We start from the raw sequence: 14,345 nt of genomic DNA, 5'->3' as shown, positions 1-14,345 counted from the left end.
ATATATATATATATATATATATATATCCTACACATGGGTCATCTAATATTTTCCTGACAAACATTTTACTTTCAACTCCTAAATCAGTCGAATATCTATCGATCTATCTACCTACCGATCTATCTATCTATCTATCTTTGCATGTCATTGCACAGTCAGTTGACGTATACAGCCCTCTTATCACATAATAATCCATTTCATTAACTTTTGACTCCGATGAATACGAAGATGATCTCCCAATTCTGCAACTAAGATCTGCACAGATGAAATCACAATAAGTTGAAGGTTATCAGACGAACTTCTCCCCCAAAATCACCTCTCAGACAAGAAGAGAAAAATCAGTAATTTTTGTGAACGTGACCAGATAATCGGATAAACAAAGGACAGACTAAGAAAGTGACACATCCCCAGAAGTGCAGACGATGTGAAGATGAGGATATACTCTCATGAAGAAAGAATGATTTACAGAAACAGATAAAAACATTACCCGAATAACCAAGAATCGGTATTTAAAAGAATTCTATAATAGAAATAACATTAACTTTTTTTTTTTAATGGCAGACTGGTATAGGACATATTTCCCCTGTTTATATAAAGCAAGTATCTGGATATATATATCCTCGGACAGCTAGATTAGCGTCAGGTTCGGATTTCCTTTTATGGCCTCTCGTGGCATGGTTGGTTTCGACCTGGCCTTTCATTAGAAGGGCCTAGCGTTCGATCCCAAGTATGAGGTAGAAATTTATTTCTATTTGAACACGATGTTGTGTTGATATTTATCCATATTGACTCATTAGGGGTAATTTGAATGAATTACTACCAATTGTGCCACGTGGTGGGCCGGGGAAATCGGGTAAAACTCGCTGGTAAGAGACTGATGTCTCGCCAGGTAAATCCTCGGACAGCTAGATTAGCGTCAGGTTCGGATTTCCTTTTATGGCCTCTCGTGGCATGGTTGGTTTCGACCTGGCCTTTCATTAGAAGGGGCTAGCGTTCGATCCCAAGTATGAGGTAGAAATTTATTTCTATTCGAACACGATGTTGTGTTGATATTTATCCATATATATATATATATATATATATATATATATATAATATATATATATATATATATATATATATATATATATATATATATATATATATAAAATCATCAGCCTTGACTAACCACTGCAGAACAAAGGCTTCAGACATATCCTTCCACTTGTGACTGTTTATGACATTTCTATGCCAGGTCGTATATATATATATATATATATATATATATATATATATATATATATATATATATAGTCACGCTGAGCGGCAACCATTCGGAAAGCACAAGCTCCCACAAATTTGCCCAAACTGCTGTGTGGTAGTTAGGAAAGGGGAATGGGTGGAAAGAGTTGAAGCTGTGTTGACATGTGCGTGCATATCTATCTAAATAGTTAGATGTCATTTTTGAGGGATCGCGCATAATAGTACAATAGTATAGAAGGAAATCCTTTAAAGGGTTAGAATATATAAAAAATTACTTTTCACAGCAATGATTTCTTCACCCTCCGTAAGCCTCTTGAGAAAAACCTATGCCCTTTTCAGAATCAAAGCCTTCTTCGTCTTGGTCTCGGGAAACATGCATCATTCTTGCATTACATCCTCGCCAAAGTCTCGCTCGGGAATCGACCGCAGAAAATGTAAATTTATAAAGCCTGACGTGCAAATGAAGGTGGTAAAGATATATTGCCAGTTTCGGGACCGGAATGCCAAATGCATCCAAAGGTTATTGGTTTCATGCACAGCAAATACAATTGAAAAAAAGACGATTCTATTTTCAAACTTGAAATTCAATGTTTTTTTTTTCTTTTTTGTATGTGTGTGTGTGCGTATGTTTATGTGTGTGTATTCTGCCTTTCTTCATCTGTCGTTTTCTGAAAAATTATGTGATATCACTTATAACATGACTTACATTATTATAAAAGTGACATATCTATTTTTAGAATATGTAACTTTAATTGCTCGTTATTTCTCTTGTAGTTTATTTGTTTCCTTATTTACTTTTCTCATTGGGTTAGTTTTCCTTGTTGGAGCCCTGGAGCCTATAGCATCCAGCTTTACCAATTAAGGTTGTAGCTTACCTAATAATAATAATAATAATAATAATAATAATAATAATAATAATAATATATGTATATATATGTATATATAAATATATATATATATATATATATATATATATATATATATATATATATATATATATATATATATATACAGTATATGTGTATGTGCACATATACATATATATATATATATATATGTATATATATATATATATATATATATATATATATATATATATATATATATATATATATATATATATACACAGTATATGTGCATGTGTGCATGACTATTCCAAATACAGAAGCATATTATTATGTAATATCCTCAACTCTCGACACTACCCGGAAAGAAAGAAAGAAATGAGTATCCATTGCAAAAAAAGAAAAAAAAATAAAGAGAAAAATAAAGGAAAAGTTTAGTATAAACCTTCGGGCTCCACGCAAACTTTTACTTGAAGAATGGAGATGCGGAAAATGTATAGAAAGTAAACGCTTTTGTGGCCTTCTGGATATTATTATTTTCTTTTCTCTCCTTTATTAAGTCAGAGCTTGTTATGGAAGTTATTGGCTTCTGTTGAGCAAATAATGACTTTCTGAGAGAGAGAGAGAGAGAGAGAGAGAGAGAGAGAGAGAGAGAGAGAGAGAGAGAGAAGCCGAATAACAGAACCTACACAGTATTTTTTTATTCCCTTTGATTATTATTATTATTATTAATATTATTATTAAATGCTAAGCTACAACCCTAGTTGGAAAAGCAGGATGCTACAAGCCCAAGGTCCCCAACAGAGAAAATAGCCCAGTGAGGAAAGGAAACAAGGAAAAAAGAAATATCTCAAGAACAGTAAAAGCATTGAAATTAATATTTCCTATATAAACTATAAAAAACTTTAACAAAACAAGAGAAAGGGAAACTAGATAGAACAGTGTGGCCCTACTTAAGACTAGAGAACAATGGTTAGGTTTTGGAGTGTCCCTCTCCTAGAAGAGCAGCTTACCATAGCTAAAGAGCCACTTCTATCCTTACCAAGAGGAAAGTAGCCACTGAACAATTACATTGCAGTAGTTAACCCCTTGGAAGAAGAAGAATTGTTTGGTAATCTCTGTGTTAACAGGTGTATGAGGACAGAGGAAAATCTGTACAGAATAGACCAGACTATTCGGTGTCTGTGTAGAAAAAGGGAAAGAACCGTAACCAGAGATAAAGATCCAATGTAGTACTGTCTGGCCAGTCAAAGGACCCCATACCTCTCTAGCGGTAGCGGTAGATTATATTATTGTAATCTTCCAAATAGATATAGTGCCTTACACGCACACACACACGCACACACACATATATAAATATATATATATATATATATATATATATATATATATATATATATATATATATATATATATATATATATATATATATATATGAATATAAATATATGTGTGTATATTCCTGTCTGAGATTGGAAAGGGTTTGTGTATCACTATGATCAGCAAAGCTGTACAAGTCCAAGCCATCCCATACTATGATGGTTTGCTATGAGCGATCAGATGAAAATCTCCTTCCATCATCAGCTTGGTGATGAAAACTGACCAAACCCCAGGCAGTGACTGCTGATGACTCAGCAGGCAGATCTATAGTCTCCCCCTAACCCATCATCCTTAGCTTACAAGGATGGTGAGGTTGTAGACACTGCAAGAAACTATCTTGAGCAATACTCTAATCCCAGTCCAGCAGATCGCTAGACAGTGACGTTTCCAATAGGCCCACGCAAATTTATGCAATGACTTCAATCAGTGGAATTAATAAGCCTAAAATTTGCTCACGAAGGGTATGTGTGCCTTTATGTGCTCATTTATGTCCATTTGTTTACTGTAGTGGTCAATTTGTACAGGGAAGAGCGAGTTATAAGATAAAAAATCAAGACCGGTACAATGTACGAATGTGTATGAAACTCGTGCTGTCCAGCAGCATGAGAATCATGTATCATTAATTTTTTTTTTTTTTTATTTTACTAGGAATGAATGGGTGGACCTTCAGCTGCTTCTCAATGAATGGTAAGTAGCCCAGCAATTGGATTATCTTTACGAAAACTCGTTCTTATACGTATATATATAGCATATATATATATATATATATATATATATATATATATCTATCTATCTATCTATATATATATATATATATATATATATATATATATATATATATATATATATATATATATATATATATATATATATATATATAAGTGTCACTTAATGGTCCGCCCAAATAATGCTGATTCCTAATTTCTTATATTTACACCAAACTTCTGGTTTCTTATGTTCGTCACGCAAGAGCCTGTTGGTCATTAGTAATTAATTTCTAACTGATTTTTTATATATTTATTGTTTTGATAATTATGAAGAGATTTCAACAATTGCCATTTAATGACTCATAACATATCATTTCTGACCGGGGACACCTTAACGTGGTGAAATGGTTTGTGTATTGCCATGATGAGCAAAGCTGTACTATTCAGGGCCAACCATACTAGGTTGGTTTGTTGTGAGCGACCAGACTAAAGTCTCCCACCATCACCAATCCGCAGTATCCAGCGTGGTGATGAAAATGGCCAAACCCCAGACTTGAATAAGGACATGTCTAAGGGCTATGTCCTTTAGTGGACTAAAAATAGCTGTATTTGTTGTTGTTGTTGTTGTTGTTGTTGTTGCTGTTGTTAACATAAAGATATTCTAAAAAAAAAAACATTATTTATCGGCAGTACAGAAAAATAAATATAAAAGTTTCATATTTTGAAATGACCACTTCACTTTGCAGTTTGATTTATTGAGACAATATTTACATTAAAGATTGACTCGTTTAACATAAAAATATCCTTTTTAAAAAACATGCTAGATCGTAAGTACAGATAAATATAATATACGTTTTATATTTCTAAAAGTCCATTAGATTTTACAGTTTGACTCATTAAGATTAGAGATATTTGTATAAGATACATATGTTCTTATTTAAATGCAATTACATACTTGAAATATGCTGATACATACATGTACACATACATTCATACGTACATGCACACAAATCTCTCTTTGTGGCTGAATTGTTCTGTCAATGGAATCTCAGTTTCTTAGACCCGGGTTCAATTCCCCGGCCGACCAGAAGCTATTATCTTTGAGTTGATTTTCCCTTGGGTCTCTGATCCCGAGGTAGAAAGAATTCAAATATTAGGAGGAGTATAAAACACGTGTAAATGTGCAAAAAATTTATCATACATACTTATATATATATATTAAAAAATGTATTATACATACTTATAAATATATATATATATATATATATATATATATATATATATATATATATATATATATATATATATATATATATATATATATATATATATTCATACAATAATGTAACTTTTTCTTACCGAAGAGAAACATCATGACTGCATACGTTTGATTATTAAAATTGACATTACCGTAAATAAAGCACAGCATTGTTTTCCATTTTATAGTCGGAAAACAATCTACAACCTGAAATTAACAATCCTGTTGAAGAATACTAATTGCTCGATCGCTTCAAATCGCTTATAAAAATACAACATTTAAAAGTATGTTGTTGTATTAATGCAATCTGGAAAAAAAGTCATTTCCATCATGTAAAATATTGTCCTTATGAATTAATATCAGAAATATGAACACGTTTCAACTTTTATCTATTTTTTTTTCCCGTCCAAATACATACGATGTTGCAGTTCTGGATCTAGTGTAGGTACACCCAATATTGGCTTTTTCAATCACATGCAGTCAGCTGATTAAATTCTATTTTTAATCATATGTAGTTTTTTCAATGTCGGTGTTGGTTTATAATAATAATAATAATAATAATAATAATAATAATAATAATAATAATAATAATAATAATAATAACAACAATAATAATAATAATAATAATAATAATAATAATAATAATAATAATAATAATAATAATAATAATATCATCATCATCAACATCATTGTTACTGTTATTGTTATTGTTATTATTACTTTAACTCTAATATTTTCATTCTACCCATGTTTAGTGCATAATACATTAGTGGTATTATCTTGATATTTAAAGGACATGTATAATACAATTTTGGAGTTGTCAAAGCCTCAAAAACATGATAATAGTAAAGAAAAAATCTAAGCTGTTGCAAGGATTGTCTTGTGGGAGGAACAGCCACAACAAAGATGATAATATTCGATTAGCTCTCTCTCCTACTGAATGTTCCTATCCCCCCCCCCCTTTTTTTTTTAAATCTCGTTTTCTATATCATACAAAGGATTTGCTATTTCAAATGTATTTATATTTCATTTGAACGTTTAAAGGCTGCTCATGAATGCCAGATGCAGGGGAAAGTGGCATTGCCCTTTCAAGCAGGACAATGCCCTAGAGACTGTCCATATATACATATGATCAGTACCCAAGCTCCCTCTCCATCCAAGCTAGGACCAAGGAGGGTCAGGCAGTGGCTGCTGATGACTCAGCAGATAGACCTATAGGATCCCCCAAAACCTCCATCCTTAGGTCACAAGAATGGTAAGGTTGCAGCGACCAAAGAAACTCAACGAGTCTGAGAGGGACTCGAACCCCAGTCTGGCGTTCACCAGCCAGGGACGTTACCACCTCGGCTAGGAATATATTTAATATTATAAATCTAAAAGCAGGTCGAAAAAATTATTAACTTGGACTGTTTTTGTTATTGCCATGCTACTGCTCTACTGTTTTCTGTACTATATTTGTCTTTAATAACCTTAGGTTGAATTTGTCAATTATATCCCCATTCAATGTGGCCTTTGTAATTTAATGTTTTAAATAGTCCAGTCCTCAAATATGAAAAATTCTAATACATTCAATATTACATTAGGGCTCTGGCTGGTGAATCTACTGCTCAACATAAAGTGGTCACTGATCTTAAAATTTCCTTTATCGTTACTTGAAGAATCTTTATCGTCTTTTGAAGGCGAAACCAAGCCTCAATCACGCGCATATAAAACACTTGTCTTATGGTATGAGAGGAGGAATGCAGTGGCTATTCCTTCACCCTCGACTTACCCACATATATAACACAAATCTGTGTTTATCATCATATGTTTTTATGTTCCTCAGCATTATTTTGCTTTCTAAATTTATAAAAAAAAAAATCTAATAGTTATTTTAGTAATAATTATGTAATTACTACTTGGAACATAAAAAATTGATATTTCTGTATTAGGAACATTGCTCCAAGATTTCAGCTTCGATGTTTATTCGAAGTTAATTGATAAATAATCACACTAAGCTAATATGTAGGTTCTTATTATATACGATTAATTTAACAAGCATTTATAAGACAATCATAAAAGCGCCTGTTAACTCACTCTGTAGCAGTATATTCATAACATATAATTGTGTGTATTGAGACAGCTTCTAAGACATTTAAATCGCTTCCAGATGAATAAAATGGATGTAAAAACTCTATTGAGACAGCTTCTGAGACATTTAAATCGCTTCCAGATGAATAAAATTCATGCAAAAACTCTATTGAGACAGCTTTTGGGACATTTAAATCGCTTCCAGATGAATAAAATTCATGCAAAAACTCTATTGAGACAGCTTCTGGGACATTTAAATTGCTTCCAAAATGAATAAAATTCATGTAAAAACTTTATTGAGACAGCATTTGGGACATTTAAATCGCTTCCAGATGAATAAAATTCATGCAAAAACTCTATTGAGACAGCTTCTGAGACATTTAAATCGCTTCCAGATGAATAAAATTCATGCAAAAACTCTATTGAGACAGCTTCTAAGACATTTAAATCGCTTCCAGATGAATAAAATGGATGTAAAAACTCTATTGAGACAGCTTCTGAGACATTTAAATCGCTTCCAGATGAATAAAATTCATGCAAAAACTCTATTGAGACAGCTTCTGGGACATTTAAATCGCTTCCAGATGAATAAAATGGATGCAAAAACTCTATTGAGACAGCTTCTGGGACATTTAAATCGCTTCCAGATGAATAAAATGAATGCAAAAACTCTATTGAGACAGTTTCTGAGATATTAAAATCGTTTCCAGATGAATAAAATTCATGCAAAAACTCTATTGAGACAGCTTCTGAGACATTTAAATCGCTTCCAGATGAATAAAATTCATGCAAAAACTCTATTGTGACAGCTTCTGGGACATTTAAATCGCTTCCAGATGAATAAAATTCATGCAAAAACTCTATTGAGACAGCATCTGAGACATTTAAATCGCTTCCAGATGAATAAAATTCATGCAAAAACTCTATTGAGACAGCTTCTGGGACATTTAAATCGCTTCCAGATGAATAAAATTCATGCAAAAACTCTATTGAGACAGCTTCTGTGACATTTAAATTGCTTCCAGATGAATAAAATTCATGCAAAAACTCTATTGAGACAGCTTCTGAGACATTTAAATCGCTTCCAGATGAATAAAATGGATGCAAAAACTCTATTGAGACAGCTTCTGAGACATTTAAATCGCTTCCAGTATGAATAAAATTCATGCAAAAACTCTATTGAGACAGCTTCTGAGACATTTAAATCGCTTCCAGATGAATAAAATTCATGTAAAAACTCTATTGAGACAGCTTCTGAGACATTTAAATCGTTTCCAAATGAATAAAATTCATGCAAAAACTCTATTGAGACAGCTTCTGGGACATTTAAATCGCTTCCAGATTAATAAAATTCATGCAAAAACTCTATTGAGACAGCTTCTGGACTTTTAAATTGCTTCCAAATGAATAAAATTCATGTAAAAACTTTATTGAGACAGCATTTGGGACATTTAAATCGCTTCCAGATGAATAAAATGGATGCAAAAACTCGATTGAGACAGCTTCTGGGACATTTAAATCGCTTCCAGATGAATAAAATGAATGCAAAAACTCTATTGAGACAGCTTCTGAGATATTAAAATCGTTTCCAGATGAATAAAATTCATGCAAAAACTCTATTGAGACAGCTTCTGAGACATTTAAATCGTTTCCAGATGAATAAAATTCATGCAAAAACTCTATTGAGACAGTTTCTGAGATATTAAAATCGTTTCCAGATGAATAAAATTCATGCAAAAAACTCTATTGAGACAGCTTCTGAGACATTTAAATCGTTTCCAGATGAATAAAATTCATGCAAAAACTCTATTGTGACAGCTTCTGGGACATTTAAATCGCTTCCAGATGAATAAAATTCATGCAAAAACTCTATTGAGACAGCATCTGAGACATTTAAATCGCTTCCAGATGAATAAAATTCATGCAAAAACTCTATTGAGACAGCATCTGAGACATTTTAATCGCTTCCAGATGAATAAAATTCATGCAAAAACTCTATTGAGACAGGATCTGAGACATTTAAATCGCTTCCAGATGAATAATATTCATGCAAAAACTCTATTGAGACAGCTTCTGGGACATTTAAATCGCTTCCAGATGAATAAAATTCATGCAAAAACTCTATTCAGACAGCTTCTGGGACATTTAAATCGCTTCCAGATGAATAAAATTCATGCAAAAATTCTATTGAGACAGCTTTTGAGACATTTAAATCGCTTCCAGATGAATAAAATTCATGCAAAAACTCTATTGAGACAGCTTCTGAGACATTTAAATCGCTTCCAGAGAAATAAAATTCATGCAAAAACTCTATTGAGACAGCTTCTGCGACATTTAAATTGCTTCCAGATGAATAAAATTCACGCAAAAACTCTATTGAGACAGCTTCTGGGACATTTAAATCGCTTCCAGATAAATAAAATGGATGCAAAAACTCTATTGAGACAGCTTCTGAGACATTTAAATCGCTTCCAGATGAATAAAACGGATGCAAAAACTCTATTAAGACAACTTCTGCGACATTTAAATTGCTTCCAGATGAATAAAATTCAAGCAAAAACTCTATTGAGACAGCTTCTGAGACATGTAAATCGCTTCCAGATGAATAAAATGGATGCCAAAACTCTATTGAGACAGCTTCTGAGACATTTAAATCACTTCCAGATGAATAAAATTCATGCAAAAACTCTATTGAGACAGCTTCTGGGACATTTAAATCGCTTCCAGATGAATATAATTCAAGCAAAAACTCTATTAAGACCGCTTCTGGGACATTTAAATCGCTTCCAGATGAATAAAATTCATGCAAAAACTCTATTCAGACAGCTTCTGGGACATTTAAATCGCTTCCAGATGAATAAAATTCATGCAAAAATTCTATTGAGACAGTGTCTGAGACATTTAAATCGCTTCCAGATGAATAAAATTCATGCAAAATCTCTATTGAGACAGCATCTGCGACATTTAAATCGCTTCCAGATAAATAAAATGGATGCAAAAACTCTATTGAGACAGCTTCTGAGACATTTAAATCGCTTCCAGATGAGTAAAATGGATGCAAAAACTCTATCGAGACAGCTTCTGAGACATTTAAATCGCTTCCAGATGAATAAAATGGATGCAAAAACTCTATCGAGACAGCTTCTGAGACATATAAATCGCTTCCAGATGAATAAAATGGAAGCAAAAACTCTATTGAGAAAGCTTCTGAGACATTTAAATCGCTTCCAGATGAATAAAATGGATACAAAAACTCTATTGAGACAGCTTCTGAGACATTTAAATCGCTTCCAGATGAATAAAATGGATGCAAAAACTCTTCTGAGACAGCATCCGGGATATTTAAATCGCTTCCAGATGAATAAAATTCATGCAAAAACTCTATTGAGACAGTTTCTGGGACATTTAAATCGCTTCCAGATGAATAAATTCATGCAAAAATTCTGTTGAGACAGCTTTTGGGACATTTAAATCGCTTCCAGATGAATAAAATTCATGCAAAAACTTTATTGAGACAGCTTCTGAGACATTTAAATCGCTTCCAGATGAATAAAATTCATGCAAAAACTCTATTGAGACAGCTTCTAAGACATTTAAATCGCTTCCAGATGAATAAAATGGATGTAAAAACTCTATTGAGACAGCTTCTGAGACATTTAAATCGCTTCCAGATGAATAAAATTCATGCAAAAACTCTATTGAGACAGCTTTTGGGACATTTAAATCGCTTCCAGATGAATAAAATTCATGCAAAAACTCTATTGAGACAGCTTCTGGGACATTTAAATTGCTTCCAAATGAATAAAATTCATGTAAAAACTTTATTGAGACAGCATTTGGGACATTTAAATCGCTTCCAGATGAATAAAATTCATGCAAAAACTCTATTGAGACAGCTTCTGAGACATTTAAATCGCTTCCAGATGAATAAAATTCATGCAAAAACTCTATTGAGACAGCTTCTAAGACATTTAAATCGCTTCCAGATGAATAAAATGGATGTAAAAACTCTATTGAGACAGCTTCTGAGACATTTAAATCGCTTCCAGATGAATAAAATTCATGCAAAAACTCTATTGAGACAGCTTCTGGGACATTTAAATCGCTTCCAGATGAATAAAATGGATGCAAAAACTCTATTGAGACAGCTTCTGGGACATTTAAATCGCTTCCAGATGAATAAAATGAATGCAAAAACTCTATTGAGACAGTTTCTGAGATATTAAAATCGTTTCCAGATGAATAAAATTCATGCAAAAACTCTATTGAGACAGCTTCTGAGACATTTAAATCGCTTCCAGATGAATAAAATTCATGCAAAAACTCTATTGTGACAGCTTCTGGGACATTTAAATCGCTTCCAGATGAATAAAATTCATGCAAAAACTCTATTGAGACAGCATCTGAGACATTTAAATCGCTTCCAGATGAATAAAATTCATGCAAAAACTCTATTGAGACAGCTTCTGGGACATTTAAATCGCTTCCAGATGAATAAAATTCATGCAAAAACTCTATTGAGACAGCTTCTGTGACATTTAAATCGCTTCCAGATGAATAAAATTCATGCAAAAACTCTATTGAGACAGCTTCTGAGACATTTAAATCGCTTCCAGATGAATAAAATGGATGCAAAAACTCTATTGAGACAGCTTCTGAGACATTTAAATCGCTTCCAGTATGAATAAAATTCATGCAAAAACTCTATTGAGACAGCTTCTGAGACATTTAAATCGCTTCCAGATGAATAAAATTCATGTAAAAACTCTATTGAGACAGCTTCTGAGACATTTAAATCGTTTCCAAATGAATAAAATTCATGCAAAAACTCTATTGAGACAGCTTCTGGGACATTTAAATCGCTTCCAGATGAATAAAATTCATGCAAAAACTCTATTGAGACAGCTTCTGGGACTTTTAAATTGCTTCCAAATGAATAAAATTCATGTAAAAACTTTATTGAGACAGCATTTGGGACATTTAAATCGCTTCCAGATGAATAAAATGGATGCAAAAACTCGATTGAGACAGCTTCTGGGACATTTAAATCGCTTCCAGATGAATAAAATGAATGCAAAAACTCTATTGAGACAGCTTCTGAGATATTAAAATCGTTTCCAGATGAATAAAATTCATGCAAAAACTCTATTGAGACAGCTTCTGAGACATTTAAATCGTTTCCAGATGAATAAAATTCATGCAAAAACTCTATTGAGACAGTTTCTGAGATATTAAAATCGTTTCCAGATGAATAAAATTCATGCAAAAACTCTATTGAGACAGCTTCTGAGACATTTAAATCGTTTCCAGATGAATAAAATTCATGCAAAAACTCTATTGTGACAGCTTCTGGGACATTTAAATCGCTTCCAGATGAATAAAATTCATGCAAAAACTCTATTGAGACAGCATCTGAGACATTTAAATCGCTTCCAGATGAATAAAATTCATGCAAAAACTCTATTGAGACAGCATCTGAGACATTTTAATCGCTTCCAGATGAATAAAATTCATGCAAAAACTCTATTGAGACAGGATCTGAGACATTTAAATCGCTTCCAGATGAATAAAATTCATGCAAAAACTCTATTGAGACAGCTTCTGGGACATTTAAATCGCTTCCAGATGAATAAAATTCATGCAAAAACTCTATTCAGACAGCTTCTGGGACATTTAAATCGCTTCCAGATGAATAAAATTCATGCAAAAATTCTATTGAGACAGCTTTTGAGACATTTAAATCGCTTCCAGATGAATAAAATTCATGCAAAAACTCTATTGAGACAGCTTCTGAGACATTTAAATCGCTTCCAGAGAAATAAAATTCATGCAAAAACTCTATTGAGACAACTTCTGCGACATTTAAATTGCTTCCAGATGAATAAAATTCACGCAAAAACTCTATTGAGACAGCTTCTGGGACATTTAAATCGCTTCCAGATGAATAAAATTCATGCAAAAACTCTATTGAGACAGCTTCTGAGACATTTAAATCGCTTCCAGATGAATAAAACGGATGCAAAAACTCTATTAAGACAACTTCTGCGACATTTAAATTGCTTCCAGATGAATAAAATTCAAGCAAAAACTCTATTGAGACAGCTTCTGAGACATGTAAATCGCTTCCAGATGAATAAAATGGATGCCAAAACTCTATTGAGACAGCTTCTGAGACATTTAAATCACTTCCAGATGAATAAAATTCATGCAAAAACTCTATTGAGACAGCTTCTGGGACATTTAAATCGCTTCCAGATGAATATAATTCAAGCAAAAACTCTATTAAGACCGCTTCTGGGACATTTAAATCGCTTCCAGATGAATAAAATTCATGCAAAAACTCTATTCAGACAGCTTCTGGGACATTTAAATCGCTTCCAGATGAATAAAATTCACGCAAAAACTCTATTGAGACAGCTTCTGGGACATTTAAATCGCTTCCAGATGAATAAAATTCATGCAAAAACTCTATTGAGACAGCTTCTGAGACATTTAAATCGCTTCCAGATGAATAAAACGGATGCAAAAACTCTATTAAGACAACTTCTGCGACATTTAAATTGCTTCCAGATGAATAAAATTCAAGCAAAAACTCTATTGAGACAGCTTCTGAGACATGTAAATCGCTTCCAGATGAATAAAATGGATGCCAAAACTCTATTGAGACAGCTTCTGAGACATTTAAATCACTTCCAGATGAATAAAATTCATGCAAAAACTCTATTGAGACAGCTTCTGGGACATTTAAATCGCTTCCAGATGAATATAATTCAAGCAAAAACTCTATTAAGACCGCTTCTGGGACATTTAAATCGCTTCCAGATGAATAAAATTCATGCAAAA

This window comes from Palaemon carinicauda, chromosome 10 (assembly GCF_036898095.1).
Source record: "Palaemon carinicauda isolate YSFRI2023 chromosome 10, ASM3689809v2, whole genome shotgun sequence".
Taxonomy (NCBI): domain Eukaryota; kingdom Metazoa; phylum Arthropoda; class Malacostraca; order Decapoda; family Palaemonidae; genus Palaemon; species Palaemon carinicauda.
This window is presented reverse-complemented; position numbering follows the sequence as displayed.